At 42.5% G+C, this 14,567-nt stretch overlaps 1 long non-coding RNA gene across 1 annotated transcript in view; it reads right to left on the bottom strand.

Moving 5' to 3' along the window:
* Window positions 1-6,371, bottom strand: part of LOC118238231 — a 54,318-nt gene extending 47,947 nt beyond the window's left edge. The window contains exon 1 of the long non-coding RNA XR_004772113.1: window positions 6,240-6,371. This is a non-coding gene — a long non-coding RNA (uncharacterized LOC118238231). The remainder of the gene's footprint in view (window positions 1-6,239) is intronic.
* Between the last annotated feature and the right edge of the window lie 8,196 nt (window positions 6,372-14,567).

Here is a 14,567-nt window from a genome sequence, read left to right as displayed (position 1 = left end):
GTATGTAGGAATGAATGAAGTAAAATAACTCTCCTGCCAGCTCAAATACTTCTAAGCATCTTGGGAGTTCTGGGAACCTTCAAAATGAAGATGAATTTGTGAAGATTAACAGTGACAGCCACTGGATGTAGAGAAGGATAGCAGAGGCCAGCCCAGTTTTTAATGAGGAAAAACAAATCCAACCATCAGGAAGTCGGTGGCCCCAGTGCTACGCACAGCAACTGAGTATGACATAAGCCTATTGCATTCTTCTCACCACCTGTGTCTCTATCCTAGAAAGGTCAAACTTCTCCAAGATTGTGAAGATCTATGCAACCCATATTTACCTGTGCTTATCATAAAAGAAAACATAAAGCAAAAAATGTGCACAAGGAGTAATATATTTAGCAAAATTGCTATATTACACTCTGTGTATTATGAACTATTAACAAAGGTTAATAGTACTCAGGCAAACTTGGGAGCAAGGAATAATGGTAGTAACTACATTTAATACTTGCTACCATGCTCTGGGTACCATTCTCAGTACTGCACGTACATTGACTTGTTTAACCTTCATAACTCACAGAAGACAAGCATTATCTATGTTTGGTGGTTAAGGAAAAGGAGGCATAGACAGAGTCACTTCCCCAAAGTTAAACACACACCAAATAATGGAGATGATATTTTTAATATCATGTTCTCAGAATCTGGACTCCATTTTTATTTACTCTAAGGGAGAACTCGGTGTAGCTGTAGATGATGAAATTCCTTATGGGTGTGTTGGAATACCCAGAGTGAAGCAGGACAGCTTTGTAATCTCCTACCCTCCGCATAGAAAACTGGACCTGCCTGAGAGCCTGCCTAAGCGGGATTCTTGGAGGTTCTGTCTTGACGAAGCACCAAGGTATTCTAGGAAGTTCTGTCTTGCTGAAGCACCAAGGAAACTGTCTGCTGGTTCAGAGAAGTGGGGAAAAGGAAGGAAGGAATCGCATACAAAAACTAGAAACCCCATGATCATCCTACCCAGGAGTGGATTTCAAAGCCACAACTACCTACACGATGTAGGGTTAAACCTGTACGTCGCAAGGAGAAAGACCAGTTAGTTCTTCAATTATCCAACTAAAGCAAACTTTATTTACTACTAGCCAGGAAGACAGGCACTGGCCAAGTCCATACCGGGAGTTCCCAGGGAATGGCTGCTACCTACACTGACCAGGTGCCTCTAAAGGCTAAACCCACAAGGTTGCAAACTTCTCGCCTTCATCCAATCAGGGGCAAGCATACACTCTGACGCACTTCCTGCCTACGTACCTCCTGCCTGTGTGTGATCAAGAACATCCGGTGCAGCTGGGTCAAATAGACTTATTTAAGATGTGGAGACATGTGGTTTGTTATATGGACACCCAGCTTTTAGCACCTCAGGAAGTCTCTCTCCTTAGGCAAGTGGGGCTTATCAGTTAACTTAGCCCTTACAATAGGAATGAGAAATGAACAGGAAAAATGGTCTAGAGACACAGGCACATTCTGAACCTCTCACTAGACATGAAAAAACAAAACAAAACAAAACAAAAAACAAGAGGCAGAAGCACAAAAAGAAACTCCCATGAAATGAAATGTGGGTAGCAAGTGTATCATAGAGTCCTAAAGCAATCTAAAAGGGGCTCTAGGAGTTTTTTTAAATATTATTTAAGAGAAAAAGAAAAGAATGACAAAAACTGGAATAAAAAGGAAAGTTTTGCTTTAAAGTGGCAATATACATTCTAGCAGGAAAAAGACAAGCCATTAACCCTGTCAAGCTTTAATGTATGAATTATAGATTTCTTTTAGAGATTTATTTATTTGATTTTATGTGTTTGAGTGTTTTGTCTGCATGTATGTATGTGCACTGTGCATGTGTGCATGCATGCCTGGTGTCTGAAAAGATCAGAAGAGGGTAACAGATCCTCTGGAACTGGAGTGATGGACAGTTGTGAGCTGCCATGTGTGAGCTGGGAATCGAACCTAAGTCCTCTGCAAGAGCAGCAGCCAGTGTTCCTAACCTCTGAGTTAGGAACCTCATCTCTCTGGCCCCCCAAGTCATGAATATTAGACAGAAAAAGAATGTGAGCTCCAAGTATGACACTGAACCTAAATGCTGTCACCACGACTGCATTACATAAAAATGAAGACATTCATGTAAGTTAGCAACAAGTTAGAGCTCACCCATTACAACTGACTTCTCAGAAACCATGGATTCCAGAAGATAGTGAAAGAAAATTGTTTCCACACTAAGGTGTTTCCACAACTTATTTAAGCTTTCTATAACTTGCTACGATTTCACTTTTAAATGAGAAAAAAAAATAAAGATCCTGACAGACTTTGAACAACAGACACTACTTGCTACCAAGACCTTCAGAGAAATACCGAAGGATATACCAAAGGCCAGAACAAAATTAAATTCAGAAGGGAAGAGTGAAGCACAGAAACACACTGGCAAATGGAAATAAGCAAATCATGTTGGGAAACCTCCATCAGCCTTGACTGTGGAGATACAGGGCCCTGTTGGCAATAACACCAAAGGGGGGCACTTCGAAATTAAGGAGTTTAGAAGTACTTGTCTATCTTAGGAGAGGTGAACATGTGAATAAACTTTAGACTTTGGAAATGATGCTATAAGTTTAACAGTATAAACTATGTTAATTGAGAAAGAGGATTTCTTGGCTATAAACTGAATGCCCTTGGGGAAAAAAATTCAAGACATATTTTCAGACCTTCTTGTAAGTTCTTGTCCAGAGTGTCTGGAAGTGTCTCTATTTCTGTGTGAATTAGCACTACCTGCATCCAAGTTAAGTTTGCTGAGAAATCATAGTTCATACTATTCATGCTCAGTGGGACTTGTTTTCTGGGTTCTTCCTTTCAGGGTCCCCAGGATGAAGAGACAAACTGTGAGCCAGGAAATATCAGAAAACCAATGTGCCAGAAGGAGATGCTTTCTAAGCTAGTGTCTTGGCATGTAATGTTTTTGCAGGTGATTGGTGTCAGGAGGTAATTTACTAGACCCTGATCATCAGAAACTAATTATTTTGAAGTGACAATTTAAATTGTGTATTGGCAGGAATTGAATATTTAAGCTAATGAGTTTAATGAGTATCAGGAAGTGTTTTCCTCTTTTCTTTTTCTTTCTTTTTTATTTTTTTACAATGATGTAATAACCGTTGGCATTCTCTGTGTAATAGTAGGAAGGCTTAAGTGCTGAAATGTTTGAGCAGTCCCGTTGGAGAGAAAAGTGCTCTGGAAAAAAAAAAAAAAATATATATATATATATATATGTATGTGTGTGTGTGTGTGTGTGTGTGTGTGTGTGTGTGTGTGTGTGTGTGTGTGTGCTATTAGCTTCCTCCTTAGCCTGGGCGAGATGCAGAACTCATTGTCTGAAATTGTCCAGCACATATTGGCTTATCTAAAATCCAGAGCCACATACCAACTCCTTGGGTAGAAGTCTTTTCATCTGTATGTGATGAATATTAACCAATGTTGCCCCCTGTCTGCAAGCACATCGATGGATGCTTGTGGGGAGGAATAATGGTCTGGGGAAATACTGGTGTAATGACCTGTGGGGGGCGGACTTTTTCTCAAAGGTGTGGCGTGTTACTCTTTATCTAAAGACCTAAACTATGGAGTGGTTGAAAGAAACCATACCCTTTGTTCACAGAGTGTACAGACTGAGCAAGCACACTGGGAGAATGGTTACCAAGTTCTTCTACCCACAGCAGTCCTAAAACAGCAAGACCTTGTCAGCTCAGTCATGTCTCATTGCTGTCATTCTGTGAGAAGTGGACAACTCAAGAGCAGCAGTCTACTCTTTTGAATCAGGGACTCTCCGGATTCAGCCCAGCACCTGGCACATAGTGGTTTCCCAATCAACTTTTGTTTTTGAGTGGAAGTTAATTAAGGAACTCCTGGAGCTCAGTGTGACTCCCATCGTCTCAGGAAAACATTATCTCCTCCACAGCTTATTAGTCTTTTATCCCATGTAACCCAGACAACATTAGGACTTGCTCTCTACTATATAGTTAAATTTGGATATATACATATACATACACATGAGTTTACACACACGCGCGCGCGCACACACACACACACACACATGAAATTTACATTTCAATTCCTCATACTAACCACACTTTAAGAGTTCAATATCCACACATGACTAACAGCTACTACAGTCAGTAGTACAGCTATGGGACATTTCCATCATTCTAGAAAGTTCTATGTCATGAGGCTACTATAGAAACCTAGCTGGGATCTCTATGGCCAAGTCTTATTTGACTACTTACTGAGTAGATACAGTTTTCCCTGCCTGAAGCACTCCTTTTTCCCACAGTACTTAACAAAGTCCTTCTCTTCTTTTGGTATTGATGACTGAATCATCCTATCTCCAGCTAGGTCAAACTGATTGATCCTTGCCATATGGATATTTTAAGTACCTTTATGTAATTACTTGGTTAAATACTTGGCCTATTGTTGTGTAATATTAAATTAAGATGTGTTACATTTGTTTATGCTGTGGAACATTTGTTTTAGTGATGCAAAGATGTGTTGTATTCTCCTATGGAGCTAGTATTGTTTAACTCTGTGAAGCTGTGTTACTTTGCCTGTCTAAAACACCTGATTGGTCTAATAAAGAGCTGAAAGGCCAATAGTGAGGCAGGAGAAAGGATAGGCAGGGCTGATAGGCAGAGAGAATAAATAGGAGAAAAAAAGAAAAAGGGAGATCGAGAATTGAGAAAAGAAGGGGCCAGCTACCCAGCCATTACAGTCAGCCATGGAGTAAAAGTGAAAGTAAGATATACAGAAGTTAGAAAAAGAAAAAGCCCAGAGGCAAAAAGTAGATGGGATAATTTAAGTTAAGGAAAACTGGTTAGAAATAAGCCAAGCTAAGGCTGATCATTATAAGCAATAATAGGTCTTTCCGTATGTGATTTATTTGGGAGCTGGTTGGTGGGCCCCTCCAAAAAGCCAAAAGAATAAAAAGAGCAGGAAAAAAAAAAAACAAACTGCTAGCACTAGGAGTCTAGGAACAGCCATATTTTGTCCAGCATTGTATCTCCACTGCCTAGAAAACCAAGAGAGTTTGCATTTGTTGCAATTTTCACTGGCCAGCCTGTGAATGAACCATCAACTTCAGTGTTTGCACCTGGGCATTGCAATGGTTGGTGTCCTGCAAGACTGACACTCAGCTGACAGACAAAGAGAAAGCTTGGTCCATTGTTCACAGCCATCATTCCTTGGTTGCCATCTCTCTTTGTCCACCTTCCTTGGCTATGGTAAATATTTCTAACATTGCTCTGTCACCCATGAAGGTCTGTCAGAGTATTTCAGACTCTCAGGGTGAGTAGCCTGACCGTGCCAAATGAGCATTTGCTTCATAGAACACAGCCTTCCATGTAGATTTTGAAATAAGTTCTCGAATTCTTCCTATGTAGATATGACACCTTTTCATCATCAGAAGCTTGATGCTGAACCCTTGGATGTTTTCTGGAGGATGTTTCCCTAGGAAAAGGTTTACTGCCTGGTCCAACTCTGAACACACACACACACACACACACACACACACACACACACACACACACACACACACACATCAATGTTTCAATACTGTGGCCACCATTCTCCCAAGTGTCCCAGACTTTTGCTGTTACCTGGGCAAACCTTCGTTAGCGGCCCCAGCCTATTGCTGCCAGGAGACTGGGGAAAATAGACAGTTACATTTGAGTGTTTCCTGAAGTGTTTCGGTCAGCACATTTCACAAGTGTAGAGCACAGGCAGACCGAAACGGCAACATAAAGGACAGCCCACTCAGGCTCCTGTGAGCTTTCTTGTCTGAGTTCATGCGGCTCTCGCTCCCAAACGGAAGTGGAAAACCAAATAAAGTCAACTCCATGGAGGTCCCGGGGACTAACACTGAGCAGCCTCACGAATACCAGAGTGATGCATCATGATTCATGTTATTACAATAAATGCCTAAGAAAGTAATAAGGATTTGGCACTTAGTATAAAGCATTGGCAAGACAGCTTGAAAGTTTTCTGCTTGTTATAAAGTATAGCCCAGGACATTGTCTATCATTGAGCAACAGGCATGAGCAATGTTATCTATGGTAGGATAGGAGTTATTCACAGAACTTTAGTAAATGATGTCAAGCTTCCTCCCTCCCTCCCTCCCTCCCTCCTCCCTCCCTCCCTCCTTCCCTCCCTTTCTTCCTCCCTCCCTCCCTACCTACCTTTCCGTGTCCTTTCCTTCCTGGGAGAGGCTTCAGAGCAAACATTAAGATATTTTTCCCAGTGCATCTCCAACAGTCTACTATTAGAAGATGAAATACAGACCCAGAGAATTCAGATGTCACCTTCCCCAAAGTGACTTGCGTGGGGGAAAGATGCTCTGGAAAGCTAGACAAGTGTCCTCCTGATTTAACATCATTCACCTTTCCATAATGGGCTCTGCACAGCACAGGGGCTGGTTCAGACAGGAAGTATTGGACTAGCACTTAGAGGACAACAGAAGAGATGCAGTCCAAGTAGTTTTCTAGGTTCTTCAGAGCACGGAAAAAGGCTGTGGCCTCCCTGGGAAAGAGGTTCTCTCATGGAGAAAAACAAAATCATCTTGGATCTCCTCAGGCAACTAAATGGTGTCTATCCAGCAAACACATCCACACAGGCCAGTGTTGAGATGGCTATATCATACAGGCAAGTCAATCAGTCCTGTGATGGTTCCAAGGCAGCCAAAGTATGTAGGAACGAGGTGGCCATCCTTCATCTTGTGGGTAGAACAAGTTCTCCTGGTAGAGAGCCCAAGGGCTTGGCTGAGGAGAGAAGAGCTGGAAGGATCTTGAGAAGCATTGGCTATGTCTGCTTTCCCGCTTGTTTTGAGGGATCTGAACAGTATCTGCCAAGACTTACCAGATCTGAACCCTCAAGCAATGGGAGTCAGGAAAAGGGGGAGTGAGAAGAGAGGTACTTCTGCAAGGCAGTGGCTCTGTTCCCTGAGATAAAAGGCCTTCTGCCATCTCTCCACAAGTCTTCCAATCCCTACAATAGAAGGTCTTCCCCAGTTTGGCCAAGGAAATTTGGCAAACCCTCCAAGGTTTGGTGAGACAAGGTTGAGTGCTTCCCTGGATCGTCCCACCACTAGCATGATGGACCATGAGGCTTGCCTGGTAAGCAGTGGCTTCCTGATGTATACGAGTTTTCAAGTTAAAATGAGGACAGTCACCCTACCTGCCATGCTCTTTGAACTGACCTTCCCCCGACTTCTTGTTTTCAGCCATCACAGTTCACTTAGAGCATGGTAGACTGTCAATTGGTTGAGGTTGGGTTTGGAGTCATTCATCTTTGTAACCCCTGATCTGGGGGAGAGAAAATAATAAAAATCTAATACTTCAACCGAATTTAGTGCTGAATGAATGAAAGGTAGCTCTTACTCCTGTGCCCCACAGCTTTTCCAGATGTCTTGAATCTAGACATGGAGACTAAGGTGGTACCTCTGTGTCCTTCACCCACGGTAGCTAAATGGATGTCTGAATCCTGTGTCTTCCTCTCCAGTCTCACACCTCTTAATCACTAGAATTAAGAGATTAAGGACTAGGATTTTTTTTTCTTTTTTTTCTTTTTTTGAGATGAGGTCTCACTGTGAAGCCCTGGCCATCCTGGAACTCTCTCTGTAGACCAGGCTGGCCTCCAACTCTTGGAAATCTGCCCGCCTCTGCCTCTTGAGTGCTGGGATTAAAGGCATGAACCACCCACCCTGTAGAAAACATTTTTGTCACTATTGTTAAATGCCCTTAGTCTACCATTAGCGGAATATTTTTATGTAAGAGCCATGGTAGTCCCGATCTTTAACTTTCTGAGTTTATATTCAGAATAATCCCTACTGCCCCCATTTTCCAGAAAAGAAATTGATTGCACAGAGAAGTTAAACAACTTGCTCTGATGCCCACAGTTGCTTACAGCTAGTCCAGGGTTAGGCACCCTCATTGGACTTTGAACTGCAGAACCTGTATTTGCAACTACAACCCTCTACTGCCAGATGCTTGGGCGAGGGAGGCTGTATCAGCATGAGGACTATACAGCTGAGGTCTGTAGGTAGCACTGAGAAAGGGGATATACAAACCCTGTTACCCTGTCTCTTGTCCATTAGCCATACTGAGTCTGGCTTCTTAGAAACAAAAGAAAGCACAGTGCAAGAGTGTGGTCCAGGAGATGGAATAGCTAACAAAACAGGAAGGTGGTTCACTGTTTATGAGATAAATGAGAAACCGAGAGCAAGCCAAGGTAGAGCTCTGCCCAAGGTAACAGCCAGACAGTGACAACGCCAGCCCTGCAGCCTTAATCCCCTGACTTCCTGCCCACGTTTCCTCCCTGCTTCCCCCAACCCCATTCTTCGACTATAAAAAACACACAAGGCTCTCTTTACCACATTCCTCGGGTTTTAAAGGCATTGCTCCTGCTGTCGTACCCCCCACCCAAATTCTAATACTCTTTTCTTTTTTAACATTTGAGGAAGAAAGTGCTATGGTTAAAAGCATTTGAATTCCACTATGTCACTGTAATGTGTAATAAATACCTTTTATTATTTATTACCAAAATGCTTAGGGGCCATGGAAGACTAAAAGCTATTCTGTTTTTTTCTTCTTTTCTGGTGAAGCTCTAGCAAGTTTATTCCCGCCCCTGGGTGGAGGTTGGGGGTCGGGAAGGGAACAGCTGGGCTTGATGGTTTAATCTTCTCAACGCCACAGGCTGTGTCTCTGTGGTTATAGCAGAATTGTCTGTGACTGGAAGATTTCTTTTAGCCTTATGAATGGCAAGCTCCCAGAAACACCTAACCAGGCCCCCACCCCTCAAAAGGAGCCGAATATGCTAATGGAGAAACTGAACCAAGGGTTTAGGTTACCCCAGAGTGCCCAGTGACCAGATATGTCTGTTGCCAGGTAAGAACTACAGAAAGATCTCATCACCAATTAGTTGGGCAAGCTAACTTTGTGGCTATTTCTGGTAAAGAAGAGTGGGAGGAGAAGGAGGAGGAGGAGGAGGAAGAAAGAGTAGGAGGAGGAGAAGAAGGAGAAAGGAGAAGAAGAAGAAGAAGAAGAAGAAGAAGAAGAAGAAGAAGAAGAAGAAGAAGAAGAAGAAGAAGAAGAAGAAGAAGAAGAAGAAGAAGAAGACCTCTGTCTTAAAAGGCCCACAGACTACAAGGCATCCACACTCTATCCTTCTAGCTCTTCATACCTGCCAGGCAGGAATTTTGTTTGCATTAAAATGGCATCTTCCAAGAGGACCTATGAACTTAAAACAAATGTTGTTTAATTTGCCATTCATTAGGGGTGTATCTGGATTGATTTATTGCACCCTTATGACCCTAAGTCTTTGGAACAGCATTCCTACACGATTAAACAGGGAAAGGGTACAGACAGGACTTGCAAGGATCCCAGAGAAGGCTACAATGATACTGCAAATTGCTGTGTATCAAGTAACCCAAAGGGAACAGGGGACCAGTTCAGCTTTGAATGCATGTGATCCAGACAAGAGTGTGTAAGTCTTTTGACCCAGGTTTACTGAGTCTCGTCCAAGGGATGTGGCCAGTACAGAGCACTATTATCCAGACTGGGGGCTTTTTGAGGACTTTTACCTTCAGGGTATTTGGAGAATGCCTACATACAACTGATGGAAGAAATTGCAATATCTTTTGGTCCCCAGGAAGCCTGCTATTCCTACTAACTACACAGCAGCAGGAGAAAGAGGAGATAGAGACATAGACAGACAATGGAGATGACAATGGAGATGTGCATAGAGAGAAAATAAATTTCCCCTGGCAGTTCAATAGGCCGGTGATCATCAGAAAATGACAAAAAACAAGTTGCAAAGTGCTAAGAGCAAGGCAACAGCAATCACCCTTTAGAAATGGGATCAGCCGCCTCTCCCGTGGGTGGCACAAGTCTAATTACAGCAATTATGAGGAAAGACTAGAGTATTTTATTTTATCTTATTTTATTTTATTTTGCTCTTAATGTGTAAACAAACCATTCGGGGACTGGTAAGCCTCAGCCGACTGGTATTGTTTATTTTTATCTCCTACTGTGACTCACCTTTTTTTAATTGACTTCCAGGAAAATTGTCCAAGGCCTTTGTGGCTGTGGTTGGAGCTAAATACACATATTTACCTGGGGTCAGGGAGGGAGAGTACAGTGCCTTCATTACCCAACTTCCTCAGGCTCAATAACCTCAGGCTGCCCCGCCAAAGTCCGTGGGATGGAGGGACTTGGGGCTTCGACTGAGGACCCTGTACTCCTTTGCTTCCTGTGAGGGCTTGAATGCATGCTCTCCCTGGAAGCAGCTGTCGTTGAGTCTGACCACTCCTACCCACATTCCTCTCCCAGACTCCCTTCCTCCCACCCCAAACTGGCATGTGTCGGGGTGTCTAGCAAGCATTCTGGTTTTGTTTGTTTTTCCCATTGAAACCCAATGGCTATATAAGTAAAGAGGAATGTGGGGGCCCACATGAGGTCAGGAAGTTGCTCACAGTCTATTGTTTGGGGGTGAGGGGATATTAGGAAGCTTGTCTTAGAACTAACTCCCCACCCAGTGGCTGACATTCTACCATTTGTGAAGGACTGGCTTCCCCCAAGAATTCCTGAGGATTTATTAATGTAGTTAAAGAGATGAATTCCCTAGAGTTTCGCCGAAGACTCGAGTGTATAGAACCGCTGCTGTGAGAAGCAGCCTGCTTGCAAATCAAGAGCTGCAGAATCTCTAGAGGATGACTTCCTGCCCCATCCCCCCACCCACCCCCTCCCCCCCAAAAGAATCTTCATGCACTTCAAGGAATGAATAGCAGTTAAGTCTGACCAACTGATGAGCAGCATTTGCACAAACTTAACAATTGATACAATGGGTTGGGTTTCTTTTCTTTTTTTTCCCCCATACTTGAATTTGTCAGAAGCCTGAAGATTATTTTTTTTTATCACCAGAAATTGACTCCTGCAGTTTAAGAATTCTATTTGGAATGAAAATGTTTGCTTCCCAGTTTTAATCCGAATGCAAAGCGAGTGGCTCTCTCTGGGCCCTGACTCCCTCTGTTGGGAATCCTGGTCCTCCCAGGAGCTCTGTAGCCCTGGTTCCCTTAGTGTCCAGGCTGCTTTCCTTATTAAAATCTCTGCAGGATACCCTCCCACCCAGTCCCTCCAAATGTCCCCACCAAAGGTCCTCGTTGAGTGTGGAAGCAGGTGGAGCTGAACAGGCAGGCTCAGGTCTGTCTGGTGGCACAGCTTTCTGAGTTAGGGGCCACATCAGCACAGCAACCCATCTGGCCAGAGAGTGGGGATGAACAACCAAATGGGTGGTGGCCCAAGAGCTCAGAAAAGAACCAAGGGCTCAGCCAGAACTTCCCACCTTGTCACTCACTACAAAGTGACGGCGTTATTTGGTATGGTAGTTTTCATGCCCTCCATCCCAGTTTTGGATGCTTAAATGTCCCAGTATCTAACCAGCTCAGTGTTCACAACCTTCAGAGATGACTCCATAGGTGACAGACAGACAAACAGAATTGCTGGGAATGGGCTGCTTATGCTGCCAACCACTCCATTTTAGACTTTTTCCTTTGACCTTTCCTGGCATTATCCCCACACCCTGCCACCACTCAAGACTTCTTGACTTCATAGTCTCTGTCTTGTTTGCTCTACACCATTCAAGGAGACATAACATCTTTGGCTTCTTAATGCTCTTTCTACATCTAAACTTCTTTATATCCGTGTGTGTGTGTGTGTGTGTGTGTGTGTGTGTGTGTGTGTGTGTGTGTGTCCATATATATAGATGTATCCATATACATCTATATATATTGATATATATTGCTATATGCGGTATATGTATCCCTATATGCTATATTCTTTGTGTGGCTTTGAAGATGACCTCTCTCTTCACATTTATAAATAGTGCTTAGTGTACAACCTCCCTTCTGTATTTCAGCAGAATTAACCTGATAGTATTAAGTAGAATTGTATACAAAAACAATTAACTAGTACTTAATGCATGGTAGCTATTAGAACTGATATTAACATATAATCTATAATGTCGTTTGGTTGGTATGTTTCTTCCGGAAATGCCATATTAGTATGAAGATGCCAAAATTATGCATGTGACAAAAGTTTATCATTTTCTTTAGAAGGTAATTAGCTGATGGGCCTGGATTTACGTCAGCCACTTCAGGAAACTTACACTCTGGGCCATTCACTAAAGATCCCAGCTGACAGCTGTCACTTCATACAGAGTGTAGCAAAGACCAAAGGCATCACAAGAGACTACCAGCTTCAACAGGGAACAGAGCTGGTGGAGTTGATCATCTTTCTGGCAGTTTCCAACATGTTGAGGAAAAGGGATGGAAAGAATAGAAGAACAGCTACAGAAAAATTCAAAAACGCATGTGGAATGAAAAGAACCCTGTGTGTAAAGTGGACTTCAGCAAGCTTGGGCTCTTAGAACCGTTTATAAATCCAGCCCTGAGGCAAATGCTACTTGCCCAGATGAAGACTCCAGGTGGAAGTCCTGTGCCTTCTGAATTTGTTCTAAGGTCTTCGGCCAAGCTCAGCCAGACGACTTCTGGAACTCTAGGCACCAAGTCAACCTTTACTCCACCAAGCAAAGGGCTCCTCAGTGCGTACGATGAGACATAACCATTAGTGTGCAGCTTCTGCTAAATCTTCTACGTGGGAAGGGAGTAGAGAGTTCTATTCTTAGTTCTACCACTAAGTTATCATGGGATGGTGACCCCCGCCACCAGATTCCTTATTGCTGGTGACAAAAACTAGAGAGAAAAATCTTTAACACCCAGCAAAAGTATAACCATTCCAAATAGTTTATAATGATTTCTTTTTCTGGGAAAATAATGTCCAACAGAAATAACATGAGAAAAGCAGTGGAAAAATGCATGAGCATGTCAAAGTCTCCCCCATCTCCACTGTCCCATAATATCAAATCACATCACAGAGAAGAAAATAGAAAGAAAAATGTGTCTCCAGAGAGTCAACAGCTCAAGCCCTCTGTCCCATAGAAATAATCGTTATACCAAAGCACCATATCAGGAGACTACACTTTTGTTTTATTCAACTGGTTAATGGTCAAAGAGATTCAAAAGAGAGCATCTTCCTTTATTTTTCTCTTTCTTTTCTTGTTTTCTTGAGACAGGGTTTCTCTGTGTATTTCTGTCTGGCCTGGAAATGGCTCTGTAGACCAGACTGACATCAAACTCACAGAGATCAGCCTGCCTCTGCTTCCTGAGTGATGGGATTAAATATGTGTGCCTCCACTGCCCAGTGAGAAAAAAAACTTTCTATAGCTCTTAAAAGTTATCTTATTATTCTCACTCTGCATCTTTTAATACACAGTCTAGGTGGAGTGTCTGAATGAGACTTACATTGGTAGGCAAACAGGAATGGTCCTGGGGTTCACAGCAACACCTGCATCAGGTTGAACCTCACAATGCTCTAGTGCTCCTAATGGAAAGATCAAGCCAGCAAAATGGAGAAAGAAGTCCTTTGATGCTGGCCTAACCAAGATGCTGGGCAAGGTTCTGAGTTCCTGGTTAGTGAGAGCTTGGTTTGGTGTAACTTTCCCAGTGACTGTCTCTGTGGCCAGGAGGGTAGGTTAAGGGGAAGGACTCCAAGAACCTTGGTTCAGACTGCATTCTGTTTCACACATCCATTAGTTCCATTTCCTCTGGCAAGCTACTGGGCCTCAGTTTCCTTGTATGTAAAATATAGACATAAAGTACTTAACACCTATATCATTGACTCCATAATATTAAACATCATCACTATTTTTATTGCCTTGGGCTACCATGATAAAACATCATAGAATGTCTAGCTTAAACAACATATTTGGCTGGCTTAAACAACCCTAGAAATCAAGATCCAGATCACATTGGTGGATTGTTTGATTCTTGGTATCATTGCGCAATGAGAGCAGTTGGCGCACTAGGGGATGTTCCAAACCAGTGCAGTTAAGCAAAGAAAACTATTAAGGTATCATATGATGGTTTGGTGGTTATAATCAGATGAGTAATTATCGTGCACTGTAATTAGTGAAAGGAAAACAATATACTAAAACTAAAAATAGCAATAATGACATCTGCTATAAAACTTCTGGTGGATCAGGGAGTTGGAATGAACTACCCTAGGAATCATATTATTTTCATCCCAATTCTACTATTCTTTAAAAAAAACAGTAAAGTTACTGAACAGATGTAGCCTTCATTTTTTATTTGCATGATGAAGGTCATAATGAACTGTCTTATCTTGTATAGTTCATGGAAATCTACAAGAAAATAGATGATTTTTTTGGGGGGAACCCTTAAAAACCATAATCTGTAGTTAATAAAAGGAGTCCCAAATATTGCAGGAATGTTCCCCTTACTCTCACTGGGCCTTGGTTTTCTTAGTTTTGTTAGCAATGCCTTAGAATTGTCCCTCACACATGGTGGCATAAGGGTCCATGCTACAGGAGAAATCTCACAAACACCTGAAGATATATCTGTGTGCCCACAAGTTTTGAAAGGCTCCAATGTAACA

Source organism: Cricetulus griseus (assembly GCF_003668045.3).
Source record: "Cricetulus griseus strain 17A/GY chromosome 1 unlocalized genomic scaffold, alternate assembly CriGri-PICRH-1.0 chr1_0, whole genome shotgun sequence".
In the NCBI taxonomy this organism is placed as follows: Eukaryota; Metazoa; Chordata; class Mammalia; order Rodentia; family Cricetidae; genus Cricetulus; species Cricetulus griseus.
Note: the sequence above shows the minus strand (reverse complement) of the source record. Positions and strands in the feature narration are given on the sequence as shown.